This window comes from Cygnus atratus, chromosome 5 (assembly GCF_013377495.2).
Source record: "Cygnus atratus isolate AKBS03 ecotype Queensland, Australia chromosome 5, CAtr_DNAZoo_HiC_assembly, whole genome shotgun sequence".
Lineage (NCBI taxonomy): Eukaryota > Metazoa > Chordata > Aves > Anseriformes > Anatidae > Cygnus > Cygnus atratus.
This window is the reverse complement of record NC_066366.1, coordinates 50,170,004-50,191,595: the sequence shown is the minus strand read 5'-3', so window position 1 is coordinate 50,191,595 and position 21,592 is coordinate 50,170,004. Positions and strand designations below refer to the sequence as shown.

The 21,592-nt window shown below is 38.4% G+C and overlaps 1 protein-coding gene across 2 annotated transcripts in view; it reads left to right on the top strand.

Annotated features, from left to right (window-relative positions):
* The first annotated feature begins 5,796 nt into the window (after positions 1 to 5,796).
* The window catches only part of LOC118244484 (serpin A3-4-like), a 29,987-nt gene continuing 14,191 nt past the window's right edge, over positions 5,797 to 21,592 (top strand). Inside the window, exons 1-4 of one of the 2 annotated variants that reach the window (XM_035539506.2) lie at positions 5,797 to 5,815; positions 7,926 to 8,063; positions 9,171 to 9,318; positions 20,631 to 20,700. The gene's annotated coding sequence lies outside the window, so the exon portion shown is untranslated. Of the gene's footprint in view, positions 5,816 to 7,925; positions 8,064 to 9,170; positions 9,319 to 17,519; positions 17,538 to 18,593; positions 18,656 to 20,630; positions 20,701 to 21,592 lie in introns of those variants that run through there. The other variant, XM_035539507.2, reaches the window with a different exon arrangement.

Here is a 21,592-nt window from a genome sequence, read left to right as displayed (position 1 = left end):
AGCCGATTTTCTTCCACTTCTACAGCTGAAGAAGTAGTGAAGCAGTATGATAAACAGTGAGCCAACACACAGGGAGGAGAATATATTAAAAACAACAGATAGATTACTCTTCGGTTGTTTTCATGCACAAATAAATCTCTGGTGCATGGTGTTTATATTTGGTCAGTTCATTTTCTTTGGCAGACAGGTGATATTGAGTAGATACTTTTTCAGCAGGTGTATGCAAAATATTTGACTTAATTCTGTGCTTGGTAGTTAGCTCAGGAGGTCTGGTTGCTTAGATGTTTTTGTGTGCCCAGGATAAACATCAGTTGGTGATAGCAGTGATATGGTGTTTTGATAACTGTATGGGCATAGCTTTTATCACCAGACTTGACTTGTTTCATGGCTTTTGATGATATTATCAACAAAGGGGATGCTGAGAATTGCAAGGTTTTCCAAGAGGTATTCTCCCCTCACCCCCAATATTTATGACATATTCTGAAGTGAATCTGTAAAGCACTAAACATAACAGCTTAATTTCTTAATTTTTTTTTTTTTTTGGAAGCCAGTGACAGAAAGCCTTTGCCTTTTGCTTAAATGTTTGAATATTTTTGCTATTTGAAAGATCTGAATGATAGATCAAATTACAGAACTAGAAGTGATATGTATGGATTCTCAAAAAACTGCATCCCCAAGGATATTTCTTTATATTAGAAGCAGCCTGGAGATGGCACACATTGCTTGTTTGCAGTTTCCAGCTCACCACTCTCTGGGAGATGAGAAAAGAAAGATCAGGGAAAGCAAAAGACAGGGAGACATCTGGTTGATGTTTTTTCTGAGACCATGGTAAATTAGAACAGCCTTAGGACTCCTAACCATCCCAGAGGATCACTCTAGCTGCAGTAGGTTCAGGTCATTTTTCCTTAACTCCTGCAGTCTAAGGCATAGCACAGAATTTAGCCCTCTGCTCTTAATCACAATGCTATTCCTTGGAATTCAGCAGGTTTACATGTATATGCCTGTGGTGGGTGAATTAGGAAATAGGGCATGTTAGCAACTTGTGCACACATGACTACCTTCACCAGGCAGACGTGGAGCTCTTGTGCCTTACACGTCATAGTTTGGGAGAAAGTTGGTATAACTGGGCAGTTTTCACATAGCTGACAGTGCATGGGCAGTCATGAGGTAGTTTTTCTGTGACACTGATCAAAAATCTCAAGAGAGTAAATTTATTTATTTATTTATTTATTTATTTATTTTGTAGCGTAGTAGCATGGCCTTCCTTGTCCCCTGTGTAATCATGCATTGCTGAGCATGAGGATAGTGCATAAAGTGATGACTGAAGACAGCATGCTGTTTCATTTGGTTAGTGAGAAATCAGAGACCGAATCACTCTTTTTCTCTCTTGACTTTTGCAGTATTCCTTATTTTGCAGATTTTATGCCCCACGTATGATTGGCTATTGACTCACTTCAGGAGACAGCAGTAGACTATACACATTCTTGTCATGGAGAACATTGCTTCTGGAGGCCTTGATGGCCTATATAGATGATTCATTTAGCTTCTATCTGATTTACTTCAGGTAGAGGCTTCGATGAAACCAGTTTTGTAACTAAAGAGCCTGTTTTCTTAAAAGTGATTAGACACACCATCTTGTTGGTTGTTTTACATCTAACTGCTTAAGATAAAAGGTATATGGAAAAGAAGGGACTTTCCTGGCATTGTTGCTCATCGGTAGGCTGTGGTTAACAGAGTGGCAGTAACTCATCTTTTTTCTGTAAGTTTCCAAGTACAGGGTAGAGCTGATGTATAGTTCCTTATTGACTTTAAATCTGTAACTCATACTATGTGTATTCCAACAGTTGATCTGTAGACCCCAGTGTGCTGTCCCTAAGTTTGTGACTTAGGGACTTGTGTTCAGATACTGTTTCTATAGATCCTGTATAGTGGTTGCCTGCTATTGAGTGAAGCTGCAAGCTCCTTCTGTTCGTTTCCCATGTTTGTTACAATTCTGTACAGACTTGGTGCTGTCATAAGACTCTGATCATTCTGTGCATGCACAGTGTTTTAGTTTCGTACAGTAAGATGACAACAGGTACCTTCCTGGAATCATGAATGCCTTCATTATGTTAGTAGCCCCATCACTGTTAAGAACACCCTGGGCTAGGCTAATTATGACATTGTCATTCACCCTTAATTAATTAACTAATGTATTTGCAGGTGGGGGGTGGGGGAAAGGGAGGGGAAAAACCACATAAATGCTGACTGTTACTTTCTGAGGGCATAGCACCTGCAGCATCGTTTAATTTTCATTTATTTATGTTATGGTGGTGATTGATGTTTACCATTTCCACAGAATGGCAAGAAACACAGAGCACTTGACCAAAGTGCAAATTACCTGACCCAGTAAATTTGCAATCCAATTTAAGGCAGGTGCCACAGTGAATTAGAAAAAAAAAAAAAAAAAAAAAAAAAGGTCTGTGTGATGTTTTGAAGAAGCTTTGCCATGTGTGCTTCCTTCTCCCAGTTTACTTTGATAACATGGAAAAAATTGGGCTGTAGAGAGGATCTAACTGAGCAAACAGTACTGTGTTGAAAAAGAATTACAATGATATTGCATTAACATGTACAATATGAAAAACAGTAAGATTATAATATAGGAAACAACAAAATAATTAGCAGACCACAGTGGAGAAGAAAGTGCACAAGACTCAGGGTTGTCTTGGTGATCTGCTGCAGCAGTGTAAGAACTTGTCAGGTTCCTGTGTCCTTTGGCTGTCCTGCACTCGCTGTCACGCCTTGGTGAGGATGGAATTCTTACAGATGTTTGTTGAAGAAGGTGATAATCACAATAGCTACCTGTAATAGTCTTTATCAACAGACAGGTAGGAATGAATCACAAAGATGCTTGCTCATCTGAATGTTGTTGCTGCTTTCGAGTGTTTAAAGATGCCATCTAGCAATATTGGTATCAGTTAATTTCCCTTTCTATCTGCAGTGAATCAGACAGGGTTCTTGTGCCATATATGTTTAGTGTACTTACATAAATCAGTTGCTTCTAGTGCATTATATGTAGTAGTATCTCATAACTATTGTGGTTTTGACTTTGTTAATCACAAACACATACACACAAGAATGTTCATCTTAGTCAGACAAGAGAGGAAAGGTGAATGTATACAGGCTGATGAGTAGCAGTGCCAGCAACGAGATCCTACTGCCTAGTATGATTTAGAGTTTTCACTCAAAATCATAACCGTATGAACAGTGTAATCGCTCTTCTATACCTTAGAAGCACCGTAACAAAGGAATGCATAAGGAAGATTTAACGAAGAATGCCTAAATGTTTGCTGTGTTTGATAATTACAGGGAACTCCCTCAAAACATTAGTGTCAAGATGGGAGATTATATGAAAGTGCTTGTTTGAAAATTTAATGTGGGAGTGACGGGGAGGTGCACAAGGGCTTGTCAGGGACAGAATTTGTCCTCTTGACACTGAATGACAGATTTTGGGAGCAGAAAGACTGTGAAAGGCTCTGAAAGAGAAGATGAACATTTTATATTTGGTATAATTAAAAGAAAGAGAGTGAAGAGATGCATAGAGAACAATGGTGTTACTCTTTGGAAAAAAAAATCTTATGGGAGTGCATTTCTAAGGAACAGAGAAAAGGAGTTGGTGGTATACCTGAGTAAAATTAGCTGTGTGCACGGACAACAATGGCAACATTATGTTTAAAAAAAAAAAAAAAAAGAGAGAGAGAGAGAGAGATCTCCAGGACTTAAACTGCACTGCTTGTGAAAGCCCTAGGGAGATCAGAGGAAAAGAAGCGGATTATAAGTCTTACTAGCAAACAAGAATTAGATTATAATGGTGCCCAGGCACATATTTCCTGGGAGGAAAGACTATGGCAGTTTTAATCTCCACAGTAGTTTTAGCCGGTGAGGTGTGTGCTTCCATGTCTCCCAGTAGAGCCTTGTCTTCATGGCTGTGCAGACATTTAAGACTATAGCTGTCCCTGCCCTGGTATGTTCATGGTAGGCAGTAGTAGAAATTCCTTTCGAGAAACATTCTAGAGTATTTTGTTGTTGTTGTTGCTCTGGGCTTGATGTGGAGTCTAGACAATAAGTCAGAGAGACAAGGTTAGATTCCAGATTGACTGAAAAGAGCAGATCTCACATTGAGTAGTAGTGTATCTACTATTATTTGTGGATGAAATATCCCATGAAAAGGCACAGAAGAGAAGGAAAATTAAAGCTGTTATTCTATAAAATCCATATTAGAAATTGGAAGGGTGATAGTATCACAGACAAGTTCGTCAAGATAAAGTGTTTCCTTTATATCATGAACTCCCTGTATTCATAACTGAGATTAAAAGTTTTATTTTTAGCTAAGTGGTGATCATGATCTTCCTGTCTTTTCTCTGAATTCTTATGGGGCTCAAGTTCTTAGGAGTGATGGCACAAACACAGTAACAGAGGATGATTAGACAGAGTTAATATTAACACTCTTCCTGCACAGTGAAACAAATCCACTGAATTAGTTTCTCAAGAGAGCAGCCTTCCTGACAACAAATTTACTTAAAAATGCTGTAGGAAAGATTTTAGAACACTGAGTCATTTGGAAGATGTGGAACAAATGGGGAAAATGAGTGAGAATATCACCACACCTTCATCCAAATACAATCGTAGACTTTAAAGGGTTTTTTGTAGGTTTTTGGGAGGATCCAGGAAAGTGAGCACTATCAAGTATAAATTTTATACCAAGCAAGTTATTAGAAACTATAAGAAAGGATAAAATTAGCTGATATAGAAATAATTGGGATGTTTTGTGGAAGAAGCAGTGTGGTTTATTTAAAAGTGAATCGTGTTTCACAGATTAAAACATCTGGTTGATATACTGCATTTGAACTTCTAAAATGTATGTGACAGTCTCTCAGTAAAGACATTCAATTTCTTTAAGCTATTGTCAATTAAGAGATATAGGTAAGGTCTTTCATGGTTCAGGTCTTTCATGCAGAACCTTACACAACGAATGAAGGGAAAGGCTCAAATAGCTGGGAGGACAGGCAGGAGTGTAATTTGGGAGCCATCCCATTCCCTCCACTCAAATTTCTCAGAATATCTTTTCCTTTGTATTTTCTCTACTACAAGAACTAAAGGGAACCCAATTAAATTACTAGGTGCCAGGTTTACAATCAAAAGGAAATAGTTCCTCAGACAACACGGAATTAAATTGTGAACTTCCTTGTGACAGGAAGCCAGAAGTGTAAATGGGTTCAGAAATTCTTTGAAAAAATTCAGATGCTTTTCTTCTGCCAAGGACTAGTCAACTCTGGAGGCAACCCCTGACTCAGGAAATCCTTAAAATACTGATTGCCACAAGGTGGGAGGATAAACCAGGAAGTGTCAGCATTTATTTGACCTCATTCTTATGTTGTATCTCTAAAGAGCCAATGCTAATCATAGTAAGAGAAAGAGTAGTGAGTTGCCTTTGATCTTACAAGCAGTCAGCTGTATATTCTTATGAGAAAGCAAATTCAAGAACAGTTTGAAAAAAAAGAATTCATGAAAACAAATGGAGCTGTGTTTGTTCTCTCTCTCTCTCTCTCTCTCTCCCTCCCTCCCTCTCTCTCTCTCTCTCTCTCTCTCTCTCTCTCTCTCTCTCTCTCTCTCTCTCTCCCTCTCTCCCCCTCCCTCCCTCCCTCCCTCTCTCCTTCTCTTTTTTCAAGAACTGCTCAGGTGTTCACTGCAGGATAAAAGAGCTTTGGTGAGCACAGATGGACTTTCTGGAGTTTCTGAAAGACAAGGAGAATTAGCAGAAGAGTCACTGTGTTTAGTAAGTTTTTCTTAGGATTTGTAACCTTTGGGTGTCTCCTGCTAAGCAAAACAATGATGTATAAAAGCTTACTGAAACACTTTTATCTTTTCTGTCTTTTGTTTGGAGTAAAACTGCAAACATAAATGCTTGTACTGCCAGTAGGAATCTGTAAAATGGTACCCTTATCCTTGTGTCATAGAATAATTTTAAAGGCATGTACCTTTGGGACAGGCTAATGAACTGTAATGCATCGACTAGATTCCTCAGGAATTTGTTAAGCCAAAGATCTAGCGTTTGTGACTACAAACATCAATATAGTGAGTAGCCAAAAGCAAATGTGCAGCTAGATTTTGTTGTAGGATGCCTTTGAGGGACATAGTGAAGGAGTGTTCAAGGAGGTAGGAAGAGAACTGGGGGAAACTCAGAGAAGTCCAAAGAGAAGATTATCTTTTGCTCTCAAGCTGTTCTGACTTAGCTAAGTTTCTGCAGCTACATGGAACCCACCACCCCTGCCAAGTTCCCTGCTCATTACTAATGTCAATCTATCCAGCCTCTAAGTCTGATTTCCTTCCTTGAAGGCCTGATTTCTTTTGTTCTCCTCCTGGGGATTTTCCACTCTGTATTTCATGCAGAGTAGTTATTCAGCTGATTTCTTTAGACTTCATCCAACTAATTGTCCTAGGGTTCTTTGAATAGGTTATCATTAAGGTTATAACAACCCATTATTGTGCTTTGTCTGGGAGGGATGTGATACAGCCTTTGTAAACAAATGGTGGATTCCCTATTTAATGAGGCCTTCCATGATTCAAGAGTTTCATAACAACTTTATAGCATCAAGTATAAGGTACACAGATTCCCACCACCCCCTTCCCACAAATCACAGGTTACTGATGTACCTCTTGACTACAGAAGTATTATCAAATATTCTGGTAAAAACAACTTCAGTTGCAGAAGGAAGGAATGACACAAGGAGAGAAACCCCCAAGTAGAACCAATAAATGTTTTGTTCTAAGAGCTGCAAAACAAACAAAAAATATGAAGTGATAGTGATGAAACAAGCTGGCTTTAAGTGGGATGTTTTTATAATGGGAGTGACCAAAGCAAGCTCATGTGAGGAAATGATTGGAAGGAGAGTGAGAAGTTACATGTGATAAATGGGAAGTGATGAGGAAGAATTTGATGGGGATCACAGAAGACCATACTATAAAAGCAGGCAGAGATAGGAGCATACAGGAAGAGGGAGCACTGGTTCCCCAGCAGTTTTCTTGTTCAAGCTGACCTGGACAGTTTTGTTTTCTCTGCTTTTGGAGTAGTACCTTTGTCTCTCCAGGCATACATCAGTCTCCACCAGAGTCTTGTTGGTTTGGAGTTATCACTTATGAGAACCATGAAGTCCTTTATTAGGGAACATACAGACTACTTTGCTGTTACCGTAATACCAACAAGCAAGCTATGGTCATTTACTGCATCAGATGATGTCTTTGTGCCTGATGTTGTTGGTGCCTTACATTGCTTTATCTCATTTGAAGTTGATAGTGGCTTGTATTTTTACCATTTGTTTCTATTACAGGCTTTATCTTGTGGCTTGACCTCTTTTCATTTTCCTTGGGCTGTGCCTTCACCCATGACAAGTGTGTGGGCAGGCCTGTTAACTTGTGCCATAAACACATTCCTTCCTTCAGGGTGGTACTGAGAATGAGGCAAGAGTTTAATAGGAACTTCTTCAAATAGCTATTGAGGTTTGTCTGTCGGGATGCATACTGTGCTGTTGCACTTATCCTGCTGTACTGGCCCTGCATGCCTCACTTAAGTAAATCTCTCTCCAGTCATTGATGTTGGGTGTGTCTCTCTCACTCCTGCATCAGGAGGGAGTTATAGCTGATCCTTTTGTCTGTATGTAGGGATTGCCTGTCTAACTGTAGAACTTGAACTTGGCTCTGAGCTTGTTGCTTTATACCCTTGAATTGACACAAAGCAGATGATTGTAGCTTTGTTGATGTCATGGCAGGTTTTGCTCTCTTTGGCCTTCCATACTATGGATCTCCATATAGTTCAAAGTAGTTGTTGTGTTTAGTACTATTGCATCATGAAATTTCCTGAATGACCAGACATTTATTTGCCTTTCAAGCTACAAAATTCCAGCTCAAAAAGAGAGAGTTCTTGGAACACACAAAACTAATCCTCATGGAAAAAAGTAAAGTTAACAAGTGAATGCCATGATGTACTTAGTCAGACAGTTTAAGACTGCGTGGGCTGGAAGATTCAGGTATTCAAATAAACGCTCTTTTACTTTTCTGCTAATCCTTCTCTGCTCCATCTTACTTTTATTTTTCCTGACTTCACCAGTTAGCTACTAATTGGTGTAATACTCTGCAGAGCATGCCTTTGATCTGAGATTTATGTTGAGGAAGGAGTAGATAAAACACAGTAACACATCATTCCAAAACTATATGGAGTGGTCTCTTTCTGTGGTTCTACTGTCTTTTCTACCTAAAAATATTCATTACAATTCCTGCAAATCTTACGTAGCTGAAGTAGTTGCTTTCTCAAGAGTTAAAACTATCTAAAGAACTACACACTGTTAAAAGACTGATCATGGGAGTTTGATTTTTAATGGGAAAATGATCTTAGAACTAAATTTCAGCAGAATAAAACTTAAGCTAGGTATATCAACAAGACACATACATGGATAGTTTAATTGCAGAGTGAACATAAAACACAGAAAAATGAACACATACACTCATTTCATACATGCAGTGTTGATTTGGAATGCTCTGCTTACAAATTAAACTTTGTTTGAAAATTAGAGTCTCTTTTAGCTTAATAAAGTTTAGTTTAAAAAAAAAAAAAAGAAAGAAAGAAAAGGTGAATCAAAACAGTCCCAAAACACAAAAACACCCTCTCAGATCTTTCTCTTTGGCTCATTTATGTGATGAAATATATACACAAATCATAAGAAAAAAATGAAAACTATATAGTTTGCATAGTTAACGGAGTTCCAGAATTCCAAACTCTATTTACACTAGGTTTCACTACATAGAGTAGCTCCAGGTCATTCAGGTAAAGACTTTGTTTCATTTTTTGAGAGGTCAGTCCTGAGGTCCTTGCTCATCTCAGCTCTATTTTATACAATGGAGTTCTGAGTTCAAAACTATTTTAAAATCAGACCTTTACTTTTGAAAATCAGACCATGGATTTCTATTAGAAGAATTTAAAATCAGCACTCAATTTTAACAGAATAGAAAATAATCTATTGTTTCAAATAACTCTGCTTATAGCTAAAATTTTCAAATATTGTTTCTAACCTTTCAATTATTTGCAATAATGGATTATCTTGCACTTTATATAAACATTTTATTTTGTCTTTTACCAGGCACAGTTTCCTTGTTTCCTTTAGAGAAGGAAAGGATATCCATCTCCAGACAACCAGAGGAATACCTGCGTGGATAAATTACCATGAGGCAAGTTGGGGTGTGGATTTACAGCACGTTATGTACTCCACCCAATGGCTTCTCTTTAAGGTACATGTAAGGTCTTTGCCACCCATCCATTGAGGTGCAAACTACATTTCACTCAATGGGGGTAAGATTACATGGGCATTCAAGCAGTTGATGTTAATGTGCCATAATTTCACAATCCGTGTTATCTCTTAGCAACTTGTTTGTGTAGTATACATTTACCGTAGCAAAAGGTTGTATAAACAGCAAGGGAACTTAGAAGGGTATTACTTACAACCCAGTACTCAGTATCATCTTAATAAGAGGCAAAGTGTTAGTGTATTTTTTTATTGTGAAACTCCTTTGTGTCATGAAATGTCCACCAGGAGTATTTGGAGAAGAATGTTTTAGGCAAATAATATTTTGTGTTGACTTTTTACTGAAACGTTTTTCTGCACTTAAGTTGGAGGCATCATTGATTTATTCAGTTAGTACAGGAAGGCAAAGGAAGTAGTTGATATTATACTTCATGAATTACTGAGAGATTCAGAGGCAATTCTGCCTCTAAAACAGAAAGTGACCTTTAATTTTATTTTTATCCCCTTTTACAGAGTTCAGCACTGGATTTTTTTTAACAAAGTAACATCGCTATGAATAGTTTGACGTTATTCTGTATAGACAGAAAGTTGACTGTTTGTAACTAGGTTAATGTATTTAACTTCATTTTGAAAAGCTCGTTGTCTCCTCTTTGTCTCCCCTCCTTTTAACTTTTTCCTTCTTTTTCTGTTATTCACTCTAACTTGCTATTGCTCACTTTTTCTGGTAGTTCCATTTTGTTTTCATCTGAAATGTTTATATACCACTTGCCTAACGTTGTTTGGTTCATCAGGCAGGAAAACTGAGATTTTTGTTGTTAGTGCTGATATATCTGTATCTGTATCTTTTTAATTATTAAACCCTACATACTGTGGGTATCTAATTGCTAGAACAGTATTTATAACTTCAGTTTTTCTTTTTTTATTATGTTTTTGTTTTCCTTTACTTTTGATAGACACAGTAATGTCTCAATAAAATATTTTAATATTTCAATATTCAATTCTTTAAAACATTGGAACTACAGTTGTCAAGGAAAAGATTTTTGAAAATATTAATGGATGTAAAAATAACTATCTTTTTCTAAAGTACTCAAATTGTCTACTAGCCTGCATATACACTGCTGAAAACTCAAATGTCTTTGTTTTATTTGCTGTCTAAATACCTTTGAAAATGAGTATCCTTAGAACTTCATTCACTTTTAAATATGGGACTTTGATTCTGAAAACATTTTGGCTTTTCTGAAAATATTGCCTTATGCCTTCCTATCAAAATTTATCATGTTGAGCCAAACTGCAGAAAATTACATTGAAGGGACTGCTGACAATGGTTGCTCTATCTGGAGAGTGTGTACCTTGGCAAGCACAGGTCTTCTTTTAGCAAAGTACAAAAATTGGAATGGTATTTTTAGAAGAGTTATGAAGAGAATCCCATTAAACTTCCAAACCCATCGGATACATACGTTAAAACTCACTGGAGTAAAGAATAAAATGTGTCTTTTAGAGCTCACAGCTAGTTGAAATTTAAATTAATCATGATGTGATGTAAAAAAATTGCTGTAAAAAAAATAAATAATAATAATAGCGCTACCATAGCTTTTTATGTGTGAATGTACAACCCGTTTTCTTCAGGAGTCAGTAAAAACAAAACCAGTATCTCCAGAACTGATCTCACCACAAAAGCAGGAGCTGGTGCCTGCTTTTTCTCTGTGTTGTATTGTTTGCCTTGCAATTTGAGAGCCGCCTCATTGGACACTATCCAACATATATTCACTTGAGTGCCCACTGTTACCCTGCAATAAGTGAAAGGTAACCTGCTCCTACATGAAAGAGAAGTAAATTAGTGCATTTTTATCGGAGGATTTGAGCATACATGTAGGGATTTACAGGAAAGTATCCAGCACACACAAACTTGCATCCTTGCTTATCTTGCAGTAACCTGTTCTAATTCCCATAAGTTCAGAAAACCATAGCAATAGGTAAATTTATAAAGAGAGCTTGTGAAATATGAAGGAAACTCCAAGCCATTGGAGCTTGATTCCCTTTATGAGCTTGAAAAAGCAACAACTGGAGTTTTCTTTGCTGACTTCATTTGTGTTTAGATTAGGCCCTTTCTTTTGTCCTTCAGTAACAAAAGTAGGCTATGGCAATCTTGCAGGAACTTAGAGATAATGTCATGAGATTGCATCAGGTGATACAAACTGAGGCAAACATAAAGTTTTGGCATCATTTTGCCATTGCACGAACAGTTTGTGAGCCTGCAGTTTGTCCTGCAGATGGTGAGGAAGAGTGGTGGGGTGTGGTGGGCACTGCAGCAGGGACCTGATCCAGATCCCACTGAAACTGGGGAGGAAGGCTCCTGTTGTCATTAGCTTGCTTGGATGAAGCTCTTTCCAGGAAGCAGCAGCCAGTATGAGACCAATCCAGAATGTGAGTTCATTTGTATTTTTTGTGTTCCATGGTTGCCAAAGCTTTTCCTGCTTTAGTAGCTGTTACAAAGTGTCTCCTCAATTAAGAGCTCTTGAGCAACTGTTAATTTTTTCTTTCCTTTCATGCCACAGCCCATTATTAAGCAACTTTAAAAATGCATACATACACACACACACACACACACATATATATAATATATACACGTCTTCAACGACTGGCTTGTAGATTGATTGAAGAGGTAGAAGGGACACATGTCTGTAGGAGGTCTCGGTCTGGTTATGACCTGAGAAAAACAAAGCTACTTGCTGTTTTCTTTCTCTAGAAAGTATGTCTTTTCCCCTTATGGTGCTGTTTTGTTGTTGTTTTGTTTTGTTTTTTTCATAGCAAATCAACATTTCTGGTATCCACATGTGTTAGTCTTCTACAGGGAGAGAAGATTCATCCTGAATGTCACTCCACCAGAGATGTGCCACATGGTGGGCTGTTCTGTATCATGCTTGTCAGATAGAGGAGCTGAATGCTAAAGGTGCCACGTGCCCAGCTTGGTGATGCAGTATGTATGCGTGCAGGATCTGACAAAGGGCATGCTGTTTGTGGAGCAATGGCCTTAAGTGAGGATACTGAATCCTCGTTCCAGCACTGAAGTGAGAAGCACAGTGTCTGCACTGTGCCACTGGTGTGCCATCATGTCTCCACAGAACATCTTCAGCCAACTTACATTCTCATGTCCAGTGTTGACACACTTACAATCTCTCTGCTTCCCAAAAGGTTTAAAGGAATATTTAGCTTTTGAAGGTTTTCATAGATTACTGTAAAAAAAAAAAAATAGAAATAAAAAATTGTGTAACAATTGAGCTGAATCATTTGGAGCATATACCATCTAATGTGTGTTATGTGGCCATTAAGGTGAAGGCAATTCCCTTTTCTTTTATTGCCACAAGTGGTAGCTCACACTGATTCTCCAGTGATACACCCCATACTATCTGTGTCTACAGAGCTGAACCCTTATGGGTACAATTTTCAGCACCTTTTATCCCCACCTCAAATATATTAGCCATGCAGTGATGTTGTAGATAGCTCCAGTCACCCAGAAGCAGTTTAGCAGTTAAATGGACTGACCAAGTTCAGTAAATCTCTGATGTGCTTTGCCTTCTGGACCTATAGCTCCCTCTTCCAGTACCAGGACTATTGATTCTTGTTGTTTATTGTCTTAGAGCTCATTTTCTTTGGACTGTGGTCAACATTGCCTAACAGAAGCCTTTTCAGGAAAAGATGCAAATCCTATGTACCTTGTTTGTCTTCCTTTCAGAATTTGAAGGTGTTTAATCCTCAGCATAAAAGTCCATGCTTGGATGATGATTTCCTTAGCTCACTGAACACATGTTCATTATGATCATTTTATAACTGTGATTTTCATCATGAGTGTGAAGTGATGGACACAGCCAGGATCCCAAATAAACAATTTAATTTCTTTAGAATTGTGCAGGCCTACAGCTCCCTTGACTGTAGCTTAAAGACATTAAAGGCATTTTTACTGTCTGTTTTCTGCTAAATTAAATATTGCATATGACAAACCCTGATTTGCTCTTTCAAAATGGAGATAATGGAGTTTAGCCTTCTGAATACAACTGCAAATATTTGCAGTAGCGTAGCTGGAAATTGTGTGTCTGCTGAACAATGGGCCCAGTGCAATGCACCAATAGAACAACTACCTGTGCAGCTGCAGTATTTCACCCAAAGACTATTTTGCAGAAGTGAAAAATAATCATTTGAAAAAACAAAACAAAACAATCTTCACCTGCATCTTCCCAGAAGGGAACAAAGTGCTTGCTGAAGTATGAAGTGTGTCCTGTTAAGAAGTATGTTTATTTAAGTCTGAAGTATGTCTGGTTGAGAGGTCACTTCTCAGATCTAATCTGTATTCCAGTGAGAGCTCTGTTCTAGGAGACACAATGAATTTTTTTTTCTCAGTTGTTCTGTCCTATTTCCCTTTCCAGTTCACTTCATTTATGAGACCAAGGGTATGATACGTTTTTACAGATTCTACTTTCAGGAAAGAATACATTATTTCTCCTCCATTTATTTATCTATACCTCTAATTCACACAATTTGTGTGTACACCAGCTTGTTGGTGTAAAGTTTGAATTTTACCTCTTCGATTTCCACTATGCATAGCTTTTTCTTTAGTTGTAATTTCAGAGTTTTAATCTCCACGTGGGTCTGTGCACCAGGATCCAATTTAAAATGAGCGATGACCTCTGTCTTCTAATTATCAGTAATTCATCTTATGGTGCAATGTTGCCTAGTGAAAAGACATTTCTGAATTACTCTGAAAGAACGAGGATCTTACTGTACTATACAGCTGCTGTGGTTTGTAAATTCTTCCAAAGCATTGTATTGATTACATTTTTGTTTCTTTTTCATTTATTTATCTATTTATTGTATAATAACATCTGTATTGCTTTGGGCTCGTGGTCACAAGATGCATCATGTGCTACTCTTAGCAGAGTTGCTTACTTCCCAGAACTTGCCTACACTGTGCAAAGCAGCTGTTCACAGATGTGTCTAAGGAAATCCTGGATGGGGTAGGTCAGATATCAGAAACAGTGGAATCATGCTGCTTGGCACTCTGATGCATGCTGCTTCCCAGGATGTGTCTTTCTAGTTGGACCTCACTTTTTTGTTAACACTCTGGATTCTCAGGCATGTCAGAAACAGAGTATGCAAGGTACCGTTTGTGTTTTCCAGCTTAATTCTGGACCATGCAACTTCCTTTAGTGCAATGCTGGAACTGCTGCCTATGGCTAATTCTCAGCTCTCTGAGCTTTTTGTGCATATTGAACTCCACTCAGAGTTGTGGGTGTTTTGTGCTGCTTTTGATGAGAGAGTTGGTGTTAGTGATCAGTTTGTGCAATGTTAAGTCATGCTAGACACCTAAGTTTGTTCTGAATAAACTGGCATGAGTGTATGGCATACCAATATGCTGTGCAGAGCTGAGTTGTCATGTCTGAACAGTAGCACAACAGCAGCATAATTAGCTTGACTTCTAGAAGTCTTCACCACTTCAGCATTGTGTTGTCTGCCTCACTTATCTTGCTTTCAGTTCTGGTGCCATCAGGTAATCTGTTGCACAGCATAGCAATCTCTAGGACTAGCTCCCAAAATGGAAAAGTTTGCTTTTCAACCCTATTTTCTCACAGCTCTATTTTCTTTTTTTAGTTTTGTCTTCCCTTTGATCCCACAATGAAAATTCTCCTTTCCATGTTTCAGTCATACATGAAGGATAGTGGTACTTACTTTCTGAGACTGCTTAGTTGCCCTCCTCAGTTTACAACCTCTGATGTCTTACTGCATGTCTAGCTGGAAAACCTTGAGAATGTATGCTGTAGTTTATGTTAATCTCTTATGTTCTCCTCCCAGCCGTCATAAGAATTAACTAAATTGTTACACCTGCTGTCTGAATATTTAGGTAACTGGTAGTCAGCAGTATTTAGATAGCCCAGCGTTTAGCCAAATGAACCTGAACTTGATTTTGTCCAAAAAAAAAATCCATAAAACAAACAATATCTGTTCCGACAACTGTCCTGTCATCCTCTTTCCTGGTTTCTGTTGTTTGTACTGACAACAAACATGCTGCTGGTTACATGTTCTCTACAAAACAGATGTTGATGTACCTTTGACAATATGAAGCATGTTGAAATTTATTGATGAAAATGTGTTAGTGTCTGGTGCCAGAGTAAACATTCTTTTTTCTTCATGTACATGTTTCTAGAGTAGTACAGCTTGGATTGTCGTTAATCTCTCTATCTGTGTAGGACATAAAATTCTTTAGTTTTGTGTATTTTGAGACATAATGCCTTGCAGAAAGGAGATCAGTCCAGGGAGGAGGAAGTGAAAAACAAGACTGAAGACATTATTGGGATGGTTGTCTATGTTTATGGTTTGTTAATTTAACATTGACTTTTTTTTCTTTGTGCTGAGCTGTGAATCTCATTTTAATATAGAATGATTTTCTTCTCTATAGTGTTTCTGCCTCCTCTTTTAATTAAAATTTTAAGAGCTGGTGGTAAGGACTGACCACAGAAAGTCAATAACCTTGATGTCTGATATTCAAGGTGTTAGTGTTTTGAGACAATTAGATGGCTGAAACTAAGAGAAAAACTGAATTATGCCAATTTTCTCAGCAGGCAGAAACCTAAAAGCAGTATAATTTCATAAAAGACAGATCAAAGAAAATTTGTAAGGGCAAGCCATATAAATTGCAAAAGTTATGAAGTGTAAGACAGACTGCATAGGAGGAGAAAAAGGAAAGGAATTTTCCTTGGTAGCAGGAAACTCATAAATAGCTGAAGAACCTGCTGAGGTAGATGGGAACTAATTCAGAAGAAGAAACAATTCCCTGGCTTTGAAGAGAAGCCATGAACAGTAAATAAACACCAGAGTTCTTCAGAGTGATGGTTCTTCAGCTTTCTTGAGACAAACTGCTATTTACTTCTTGTCCTCACCTCTTTGTCTCCTCTTTTCCTCTCCTGTAGCCTCTTTGGTGCTAAAGGAGATGCTGGAGGCGAGGGCAAGAGGTGTTAGTGGAGCTGAAGGGGACTTGGAAGGAAGTCATTTGAGGAGGTGGTGACTGGAAAGGTGTTGTGTGGAGGGCTTGTGATATGGCGTGAGACGTTTGAAGGGGCACAAGAAAAGAGGGCTGAAAGTTCACTGAATTTCAGGGTAAGGCTGAGTGTGAGAGACTGCCCTCTAACTCAGGAGGAGAGGTGTTGCACTGAGGAGGCCTGTCCTGTCCAACATTTTTGCCTTACTCTTCTTGCTAGCTTTTCTGGAGCCCGTACTTCAGGCTAGGAAAGCAAGAACGGCTAAAAGAGTAGAGTAGGCTCAGGAGTACAGTATGGCTCTGTTGAGTCAGAACGTTTGAACCCTCAGCAGAAGGGATGTCAGGAGAAGCTGAGTGGGATCCTTCCCTCCTTCCTCTCCAGGGAAAGAGAGAGGTGGGGAGCGAGGCAGGAGGGAGAAGAGCTACCAAACCACAGCCACTTCTATCCTTTTCCTGAAAGGTGTTCCCATTTCTGAAGAAACACTGCTAGGTTTGAGGATAGCAACCTAATTCAAGAAAAGCTATTATTATGAGACTTACATACATCCATGCATTCACAGTGATAGGTTAGGTAATAGTAAGTATATTTAAGGAATGCTGAAGAATAAAGTGGGTCTACTTATTTGTGATTAGATAGGCCCTTGGAGAGTAAATGAGGACAGCATGTGACGTTGAATCTGGGGCTCTGGAGAAGAGGGGCTCTAGAGGGGAAGGAGATTGAAAGCTGAGATATTGACCAGGATCCTGAGGACATACGTGGGTTGCTGTCTGTTCCATTGCAGATGAGAGAGAGGGAAAGACTGAGCAAGATCTTTGGAAATATAATTAAGATGTTGAAAGGAGAGAACAATTCAGCCTCTATTTATTTAATTAGTTTATTTGTTTTGTTTATTGCTTGTTTTTTATTTCCCTTTCATTTTTTAAAGGCAGCTTAGTGTATGCAAATCCATTCTACTGTACTCAAACACTGAATGCTGGTGAGACTAGCCCAAATGATGCTGTCCAGCCTGTGATAGAGATCTGCCATAGCTTTCTGACATTTCAAGATATTTATGGTTAATTTATGGTTAAATGTTTTCTTCCAGATAGACAAACACTTCAGATGATTTTGGGACCAGCAACAGTATAGCTGTATGCTTTCTGGAATTGCCAGCCCACTCCAAGTTATTCCAGTCTTGGTGAATTCCTCATCCTGTTTGTTGTAATGGTAGGAACAGTGCAATGGTAGGAACTAAAAGGATTGTTGAAAATCCCAAAACTAAACAGAGATGCCTTGGAATGATTTCTATCTCTGTAGGTCATCACTAACAGTGCTCTACCTCCTGAGCAATCATTTTTGAGAAATCCTACAAGCTCTGAACCACTTTTAAAAGGCAGTATTTTTGCTGTTGCAGGGAACTAGGTGTACTAAATTAGGTGTAACCATACAGATTATGCAGGCTGTATACTCTCAATCTGTTAAATTTTCTGGAGAAAGTACTGACAGTTCCAGAAAAGTACAACTTAATATGAATCTGTTTTCCAGTCCCTGTTGCCTCCCTTTTTAATTATGGTGCTTTAGTTTCAATGGGACAACAAATTAAGAGATTCCTCTGTCCCTTTGAAAGTATATACACACCTGGTATCTGTGGTTTAGCACAGGCTAAATGGAGGCTTTGGGGCTTTGTTTATGAAGTAGAATTCCCTACTCATGCTACCAGTGGTTGCTGGGTATAGCAGAGAAGACCTTTGCATAAATAAACCTCTTGATTTCAATATCTTTGTTTCAAATAGATGTATTTACACTAAATTTTACCAGCAGGTGCTTAATCACATATGAACAATTCAGTGCTAGCTGTGTTAGGAAATGTGGGCACTTTTTAAAAAGTTCCAAGTATAGATGAGGCAATTTCCTCTTTCACTATCAATATCACATCTTCAACACATTCATCATTACTCTGGAATACCCCAGTCTTTGAAATTGAACTAAATGGCTGAATTCTTTTTAAACCAGTGTTCTGTTTATTATAAAGATATAAATAATTGTTTGTGGTTGCAGTTTTTTCATCAAATACAGAAATTATACAGTTGGGTTAGAAACTGTTCCTTTATATGAAGTTCTCTGAGAGCTTGACACTAGAAAGATGTGATAAACAGATTTGGACCTTCTTTAGTACTAGTGTCAAAAGATTCACATTCTTCATATATATATGTCGATCCTGTATCAGTTTTCTTTGCTTTCTTTCCAATTGTAGGACAGGATTTTCCATGTCCACTAGCAGGCTTTCTCCTACAAGTGTCCTGAGGTGTGGTCTAGGTGTGTTCAAATCTAGCTTAGTCATTCATCTGTCACCTTGTCATTAGCATGGCGTCTGTATTTAATTGGGCTTCCTTCCTTTCTTCATCAGAAATCAGTTTTCAAACACTGTGAAAGCTGCAGCCCATTATTAAAAGTTAGTTCTAGGTGAGATTCTTGACTCTACTAGAAACATTGAAAATAATATATTAAGTACTCTTTCACATGAGTATTACACCTAAAGAATAAAAAGAATAAATTATATGACAGTTCAGTATACAACTGCAAAGCCTTCTATTTCTCAGAGTTTACTTTATACACAACCTGTTTAAGAGGTGTTTTTTTTTTTCTTCTCCAATCTACAAGTTGCTTGATAAATGGTAATCATCAACGACTTTCACTGGTTGCATCTTTCCTCCCAGAAAATGTTACTGAGTTATTGTTGTGGTTAGTATTTTAATGGTGTTTAGAAACACCATTGAGATCAGCACTCAATCTATTTTGTGTGTAGTAAAGGTTAATCCCTGCCCTGAAATGCTTGCTTCATTATGAAGATCATCACCAACAGCTCACGACTGGCAATGCTTCCCCTCTGCTTGTGCACACATTTGAAATGCTGTGACCAGTGCTGGGCTCCCTAGTACAGGAAGGACGTGGACATACTGGAGTGATTCCAGTAATGGTCAAGAAAGGTGATCTGACATATGAGGAGAGTCTGAGAGTTCTGGAACTGTTTAGCTCAGAGAAGAAAAGGCCTGGGGGGATCTCACCTAATAAATACCTGATTGGTGATGGGAGGAGTATAGAAAGAGCCAGCCTCTTCTCCGTGGCATCCAGTGACAGGACAAGCTTCAATGAGCATAGATTAAGATAGAAAAAAATCTATTTAAATATGTGAGAAAACCTATCTTATTGTCAGTGTACTCAAACACTGAAACATTATGCCCAGAGAGATTGTGGAGTCTCCGTCGTTGGAGACAATCAAAACCCTACTGGACACAGTCCTGAGCAAACTGCTGTACCTCCCTGCAAGCATCAATCCCCCTGCCTTGAGCAATGGGTTGTACTACATGATCTCCAGAGGTTCCTCCTTCAACACTGCTGTCACTGTGCTCCCACTGGCTTGCCACAGCAGTCACAGATTACTGTAGTGAGTAGGGCTGAGCTCAGGATACCAGGCTGTCTGATCTGACCCAGCTGAACTTGGCACATGATCAGAGGGGCCTGCTCCCCACATGCCAGATCACAAGATAGTAAGCTGGTCTAAAGGCTTGTGCTATTCAACACCCACGTTCCCAGGCTTCCACCCCCTGTCCCTAGGCCATACTTGTAACTGGGATCACCTGCATACAATGGCATCCTGGCTGCATTCCTTTTCACCTGGGCACACGGCTGTGCAAGTGGCCCCGGAGCTGCTATAGCAGCTCACACTGCTAGCAGTTTCTCCATGTGGGAGTGGATAGTGAGGTACATTTATGGCTGCATTTGCTAATGTAGCAAAACAGTGTTTTAAGCCCTGCAACTATTAGAACCATCACTGAGATCATCTGGAGACAATCATGCCCAGGCATGGATATGCAGGAGACAAACAGGCTAGTTCACACACACACAAGAGATTGTTCTCTTGCCTTGCCTTAGTGGCAGAAATGCTATAGTCATTGGAAGTTGTGTTCATGATCTATCACTCTGATTACTATTTCTGGTGACTCTCTTGTTCATAGAAAAAATAGATTTTGGCAATTGAGCTGTGTATGAGTGTTTGATATTAACAAGCAGCAGGTTCAGTTTGAAGAAAATTGGTTTGAATCTAACCAGGGCGATCAGATATTCATGAATAATAAAATGTCACATGAGACATATATTCAGCAAAGTTAGGTGTCCAGTAAAACTAGTTTCAACGTTGTTTGCTCTGCCTAATCTCTAAAATTATAATGTGTGAGTCACAGCCCTTAGATGATCTTAACCTTTACTAGAGGATACCCTGCTTTGTGTTCAGCAGCATAAACAACTGAGCAAGGACCTGTGCAGACCTGGCGAACACAACAGGAGACCCTTTTGACTGTACCGTAAGTCATGCATTTTTTTTGCTGTGGAATTACTGTCAACTGTTACAACTGTTTCTAAATAATCAGTTGATAAATTGTATTTTCTTATTCAAAATGCATTTTAAAGCTTTTTGCATTTTTTATTACTTTATTTTTTTAATATAAAAGATATGTCCTCTGTAAGGGCACATTCATATAGCATAATCCTCTTTTGGAAAACATGTTGAAATGTTTGAGGGAGTTAAATGAAGTAAGGGCGTGATAAATAACAAATATGGTGCATGAAATGAAGCAGAAGTGGGGATTTAAGTATTACTTTCTAAAGATTCTAGAGATCTCAGGAAAAAAAATGGATAAAGTGAAAGGCTAAAAGAATTAGAATAAGAGTGACAGTGGAGCAGGTCACAAACAAATCAGTGTACAGTTTTAACCATGTAGATATAAAAACAAACTTTCTGAAAGTGGTTCGGCAAGGGGTTCAGGTTGGAACAGATGCTCTTCCTAGCAATAGTAGTATTGTTATAACCATGATATTCAAAGAGTTTCAATATATAAAAGCAGAGATCTGTATTCTGAATTCACTGAATTTTGGAGAACCAAGACATAGGAAAGTAGAGAATGCAAATGCAGAGTCATGGTGGGAGCTGGTAAAGATTCAACAAGTCAATATGATTTTACAAGGCATGAGAGTCTAAATATCATTTCACATTGCAAATCAGACAGATGTCTGATTTGGAAACCTAGCTTAGGTTTTCCATTTCAAAATCCTTTTATTTTACTGTAGGGAGTATTTTATTTTATTAAAGACTATGTAGGTAAAGCAATATACTACAGGAGGATGTTCTGGATTTCTAGGTATGTTCCACATATTTACTTTCTTCTGTCTGTTGACAAAAGTTGTTGAACTAATTAT